The following is a 6,743-nucleotide window of genomic DNA, read 5'->3' on the forward strand; positions in this document are numbered from 1 at the left end:
GCTCTGTCTCTGCAAGCGATATCGATGTGTATGCAATGGGTTTTTCATTTTGGAAAAGAACCGCGGCCAAATCCTTTTCAGACACATCAATCTGCAGCCCTAAGTGCTTCATTGGGGTCAGAGCATCCTAGTACCAGTCCTGGCTCTTTTGTGGTGGTATCATTTCTTTTATGGCCTGAATTTTACAGCCTTTACTTGTGTGGCATCTGGTTTAATCATGTGTCAATCTGTGTCCAAAGTAACTGACTTCAGGCAGGGTTGGAAGTGGGTAGTGTGGCCTTTTGATTACCTTGTTTAGATCACGCGGGTCAAGGTATATGTGGAGTCCGTGATACTGAGTATGTCTACCACGACTAATGTATTAACCCGGTCTGTCGGCTCGGTTACTTTTGCAAATATACCTCGATGCTTCATTTTATCAAATTTTTCTTTTAGACGTCCACGAAGCATGAATGGAATTTTCCGTGAGGACATACTACTGGCACAGCATTGGGGTCTATGTGTATTTTTACATTCGCCTGGGAACTTCCCTTTTCCTTCAAAAACATCAGCAACCATTTCCAGACAAGATTTTAGTCCTAGCATATGTAAAGGAGGCAAGCTAGTGTAGAGCTGTGCAGTATGTAAACCACACTTCCCGACCTCAAGGAGAGCGCCCGACTCCCATGCCGGACCGACCCGGTTTGAGGCCCGCTGAGAGTGGTGCGGAGCGTTCCGGTTACACATAGGCGGGGCATGGGTGTCCATCCATCCATCCATTTTCTACCGCTTATCCGAACTACCTCGGGTCACGGGGAGCCTGCGCCTATCTCAGGAGTCATCGGGCATCAAGGCAGGATACACCCTGGATGGAGTGCCAACCCATCGCAGGGCACACACACTCACTCATTCACTCACGCACTCACACCCTACGGACAATTTTTCCAGAGATGCCAATCAACCTACCATGCATGTCTTTGGACCAGGGGAGGAAACCGGAGTACCCGGAGGAAACCCCCGAGGCACGGGGAGAACATGCAAACTCCACACACACAAGTCGGAAGCAGGAATCGAACCTCCAACCCTGGAGGTGTGAGGCGAACGTGCTAACCACTAAGGGCATGGGTGTCAACAATGTAAATCTCTGCATAGTTTTTCTCTCTTTGTGCTTGCATGAGAGTTGGCGAGTTCCTTTTATGGACTAGAGTTCTCCGCTATATGCAGACGGCTTTTGTATTGCTGGGCTTAATTGACTGATGCTTGTTTTCTGTAATTACATTTAATTGCACCCCAGTGTCAAATTTAAATCGCATTACGTGTGGTTTTGTTTCCATTTCAATTTTGGAAAAAGTTTGATCATTTACCACATTACAGTTCTCCTTTGTTTTCGTGTCAATAAACTGTTGCATAATACAAAATGCGGTCTGAAAGCTGATTTTCCAACAATTTCCATCTTTTAATCCTTTGGTTGAAGAAAACATAAAGGACCACGTCATTTGAATGATTTGTTGACAAGCATAATTTAAAACAAAATATAAATTATTTCGCAGCACAATGTACATATAAAGCATTGGGCTCCATGCACCCCAGAATAAATTCCAGTAATGACACTAGCTCTGTCATATCCTTGGCCTCTGCATTTTTTAAGTGACAAATTTCTTACTTTGGATCAGATCAAGAATTTTTTTTTGGAGACCCTTTGTTGAGAAAACTCTCAGTGACATCGATGCTGAGTTGATTATCAATTTCGTCTTTGCAAATTGAAACGTATCTGAATACTTGACTGACTTGATTGACTTTGCTGATATCCTGAGTAGTGTCCATTATGATTGAATAAAATTATCTCTTCTTTATCTCAGACACAATTTGACCAGTCACCTTATGAGATAACAACGCAATTCACTCTTAATTGGTGGGCTTAAATACTTGACTTGGCCTTTTTTATCCAATAACACTCGCAACACTGGGTCATAACTGGCAAATAATTAAATTACTGACAAAAAGTTTGCGTTGTTTGGTTCATACATTTTTCATTATGCCCTCTGAATGCCCCATTAAATGAAGCTAATGTTAGAGTGACGTCAGTAATTCTTGTGAGCACCTCAGTCCAAAAATGAACCTGAATCTTGTATTCGTTGTCAAGCTGCACATCAATTGTAAGGTCGTTCTTCCACAAATCATATGTAACGCAGGCTTTTATATGAGCTTGGGAAGATTCATGTTTTTAATTTGGCCATTGCACAGTCAGTATAGTCCTACCTCGTTCTTGTTGCTTTCCTCATGTGGTGAAGAGTTGTTGTTGTTGAGAGGGGGAGAGGAGCTTAACGTTTTTGATTAAAGATAACAAGCTATAATAAAAAAATAATGGTGTGCGTGGATAAATCATTTATAATAATGACAGCAACACTGTGTAAAACACTTTTGAGGAGTTTATTGGCGGAGACTGTCTTGTCTCCTACCAACTCTTCTTTGATGGCATATCCGCAATCTTTGACCAGATATTTCAGTTCTGTGACGAAATGATCAAAGCTCTCTTCATCCACTTGCACTTTACTGTGGAATTTGTACCGTGCAAATTTGTGCCTTTTCTTTGGCATTATGTTTCTAATTATGTTTCTATTTGTCAAAATAGTTGTTTAAAGCTTTTGTATTTTCGGCAGTGTCCAGGGGCCTCATTTATAACTGTTGCGTATGCACAAACCATTCTCTGAAAGAGGCAAAGGCCTACGTCACTTCCCACGCAAAAGATGGGATTTATGAAAACAAACTTGATGGAAATATTTGCGCACCTGCACCAGAGTTGCCGCCAGACCACGACTAACAGGAGGGCAAGTGGCTCCCAGTGGGGGGCATACAATCAGCATCATTAATACTAAAAAAGTCAAAACTCCTACATCTGTGCAAGGGCGCACTCGCGCAGGATGCAATTTTCCATACTAGTGAACAAGAATCACACATATTAAACTATATTACCACACACAGTCACAACAAAAACAACAGGTTGACAATTATAACCAATGCTGTGATACAATGCTCATTCGCACCAAGGCTTTTTTAACGTAAATGAAACGCACGTACCTTTTAAAAAAGCTGAAGATGCCGCGTGCGAAAATTAAATCTCATAAACTGTGTCCTTCCATTTGGTTGTAAATTGTCCTTTTCCAAAGCTGAACCAACTGAGCCTTCCGTTTGTGAAGCATCGAGCGTCTGTTACTTTGGTAATTGCTAGCGGCTTTCCCTCTCCATACGTGTAGAAACATTAATACGCTGCGTAATGACGCATCATCACAACAACTAGACTAGATTAATATTATTTACAAATTAAACACATAGGCTATCCTTTTCATTTCAACTATATTTAAAATTCTTTAAACGTTGAAACCTTTTATTAATTATTTTCAGTATGTATTACTTGAATTCAAAACTGTTACATATAGGGGACATGGCCCGCGAGTGCGCCCCCTTGGCACTGGCCCTGACCTGCACGCAAACTCTGACCCATGCGTGCGGACATTTTGCAGACAGAGCAGTTTGGCGACACCGATGGTGAGTTAGTGAACTCAAGTTAGATTGCAGAAATTAAGTGCGTTAAAAACGATTATAAGCATTAATGTTTCACATACATTTAATTTAACCTTAAAGGTCCACATTATCTCGAAGATCAAACTTCTTATTTGCGCTTGTATTGAGTGTTAATTGTTTCATGCACCTTCTTGAAGAATTCAACCCAAATCTTATTTTTTTTAAATCTAAATATTTTGCTGTCTACCATCAAACTAAGAACGCATGAGGAGGTGATTATCCAACTGCATGGATAACAGGAAATACGATAACAGAACACAGTGTAGGCTAAATAAATATCGGAATATATTTTCCTTACTGTGCATAATCATCAAAGTCTTGAAATAGAGCCATTAAGCTCTCGCACAATCGCTTCTCTTTATGTCCTAGTTATCAGTCTATGTTCAAAACAAAACCGTAAAAAAGAACCATTATCTGTCACAATTACTGTATGTTTTCAAATTGTATCTTAGGAAAAGGACGACGCTAATTAATGATGTTATTTTAATTAGGCGTTAGTCAGGGGCACATCCGCATGTCTAGGATATAAAACCATCAGGGGCTGAGCCTAAAACATTAGGGGCTAATGTAGGGAATTTGGATTAGGTTGTAAAGGGTATTTTTTTCATGGAAAATATGCTTTGCATGAACTTTTTTATTCAAGGCTAGGCAAGCTTATTTATAAAGCAAATTTCATAAACAACACTGTAAAAATAATCCTGTAAAATTTACAGTAAATTACTGGCAGCAGGGTTGCCACCCAGTTACTGTAAATTTTACAGCCACAGTACTGTAATTTAATTTACAGGCATTTTCTGTAATTGCATAATACAGGAAAAAACTGTAATTTTGAATAGCAACAGTATAATTCTTTATTTTTTACAGCCAATTGCTTGATTTTAATTTACTGTATTTAGAAGAAATACATAATTACTGTATATCCAGTATGTTTTGCATACTGGATATACAGTGTTTATTTATTTTTTAATTGATACAAAAATACATTACAGACAAATTTTGTACCTTGTTGTACATAAAATATTTGTATTCAGTTACAACTTCATAGTAGCCAACATGGCTCTTTAAACAAGGAATGTTTAAACAACACGTTAACCAACATAACCATCATGTAACAACATCGCAAAACAAGGCCCAAGTGAGTCTGTAAAACGGTCCACATCTTGATCCATCAGAGCACAACAAGTAGCTAGAACTATGGAAAAGAAAGAGAGAGAGAATAATGTTAGATATTTATAGTCAGAGGAAAAACAGAGGACAACATATACAGTCAGAGACAGTGAATATTAAAATGATGTAATTCAATGATGAGATCTGTGTGTGTGTGTGCTTCTACTGAAAATTCATCATTGTGTTTAGAAGAGCGGCAACATGTGGGTTCACTGCAACTGTTTCTTCTGTATCCTGGCATTTTAGATGAGGCTTCTTCTTGTTCCACTCTCTGGATTAATATCTACAAAGAGTCAGGAAAAACAAAATGTTATATATTAAATATACAAAATATATTATATTTAAACACAAGAATTAAATCATCAGCTTGCTAGTGTTAAATAGGGGACACTTCTAAATAATTTTCACTAAAAAAATCCATCTCTCGTTGAGAAATATTGTTTTAAAGGTCTTAACAGTTATATAACATTAACATATCTATAAAATGCAGGTAAGGAAGTTGTTCAACTAATACCTTTCATTGGACTCCAAGATACACGCTGCCCCATCCTGGTACTCAAGATTGAATATGTAACATGCTATGAACAGAGTGGGAAGGCCAGACATGAAGCTGTGCTGAGCACCGTCACACACAACCTAACCTTCAGTAGTCAGCATCCAGTGGCCTGCAAGTGTGTCCTAAAACAAACAATACCACATGTGACAATAGTTAATAGTTACTATAGACTTTTATCTTTAAGCTTTTTACATTTAAACTATATTTAAGTATAAGTGACTCTACAAACAAACTCTAAGCAAATTACATAGAGTAACTTATACTTATACAGAAATGTAAGCCATTAACGTTAGGGATGTCACGGTGAAGAGATTGTTACACAGGTATTTATAACGGGCCGTCTCACTCCCACCCTCGAATGGTCCTATTTGGTGGACAGTCCTGCTCTAACCAATGAGGGTGTCGGTAACGTCGTTTGCTCAAGCTCTCATCTGGCCTCCGTTACATATACTGTATATCTATCTGGTTATGTACATTAATCACTTGACCGGGCTATCCTCCGTGAACATCGACTTACCTCAAGCTTTGGTGACTTGTTTTAATTTGGGCGCTCGATTTAACGGATAACTGCATTTGCACATTTGAATTACACCACAAATTAATCACGACCGGGTGTGGTATTCAGCAAGTTCCCGAGAATCCCAACAGTCGAAGCATGTAACTTTTACCGTGTCTACGGCCGTTGCGATGTTCAACATTAAAAAAACAACCGTCAACTTACTATTAGAATGAACTGTAGCTCGTCACATACCGCCTTCGCTCCTGGTGTGTACAAAAACTCGAAATAACATACAAAAAAACGTAATAAGTCACTTACCACAGGTGTGAATCACTCATTTTGCGCATATACCACAATCTCGACTGTTGAAGGTCATCCCGCCATTGTAGATTCGAAATTTAAAGCAATATTCTGTACATATGAGTTAATCCGTCACGTGACCCCAGCATGCATTGAACTTTACAGCAATATTCTGTATTATTTAAAAAACAGTCAGCTTCTGTAAAATAACGCTGTAGTTTTTACAGCAATTCGTTACAGTGAAGGGCAATTCAAAGTGATTTACATAACACTATGTGACTATGTCAACGTGTGCATATTGTGTTTTTGGAGCGTTTGTGTGCGGGTATGTCTGTCTTCTGTGTTTCCATCTTTTTCTTGTTTTTGCAGGTATAATGACTTTAGTTGTTTTGCTTATAGTCAATATGTCTCATGTACAGGGGTGTCACACCCGTATGTTGGTGTTTCAACAACCACACTTTTCTCGATGAGAGGGTTCAACAACCGCAATTTTTCTGCAGTTCTTTTTTGCACAAACGCCTTACAGCAGTCGCTCCTCCGTTTCTCTGGCCGTTCTGTGTCTGCGCTGAGTGCGCTCGCTGCGGCTGCCTCCTCTCCCGCTCAACCATGACACCGGCTTTGAGTTTGACCGGCTGATGAAGTTCTGCCTCACTTGGTTTG

The 6,743-nt window shown here is 39.3% G+C and overlaps 1 long non-coding RNA gene across 1 annotated transcript; it reads right to left on the reverse strand.

The window, feature by feature from the left end:
- Positions 1–4,644: 4,644 nt before the first annotated feature.
- LOC130417748 (uncharacterized) lies at positions 4,645–6,215 on the reverse strand. Its single transcript, XR_008906218.1, has 3 exons — positions 6,102–6,215; positions 5,243–5,406; positions 4,645–5,011 (listed from the first exon to the last, which is right to left on the reverse strand). It is a non-coding gene; the product is annotated as an uncharacterized LOC130417748 (long non-coding RNA).
- Positions 6,216–6,743: the final 528 nt, after the last annotated feature.

This window comes from Triplophysa dalaica, chromosome 3, assembly GCF_015846415.1.
Source record: "Triplophysa dalaica isolate WHDGS20190420 chromosome 3, ASM1584641v1, whole genome shotgun sequence".
NCBI lineage: Eukaryota > Metazoa > Chordata > Actinopteri > Cypriniformes > Nemacheilidae > Triplophysa > Triplophysa dalaica.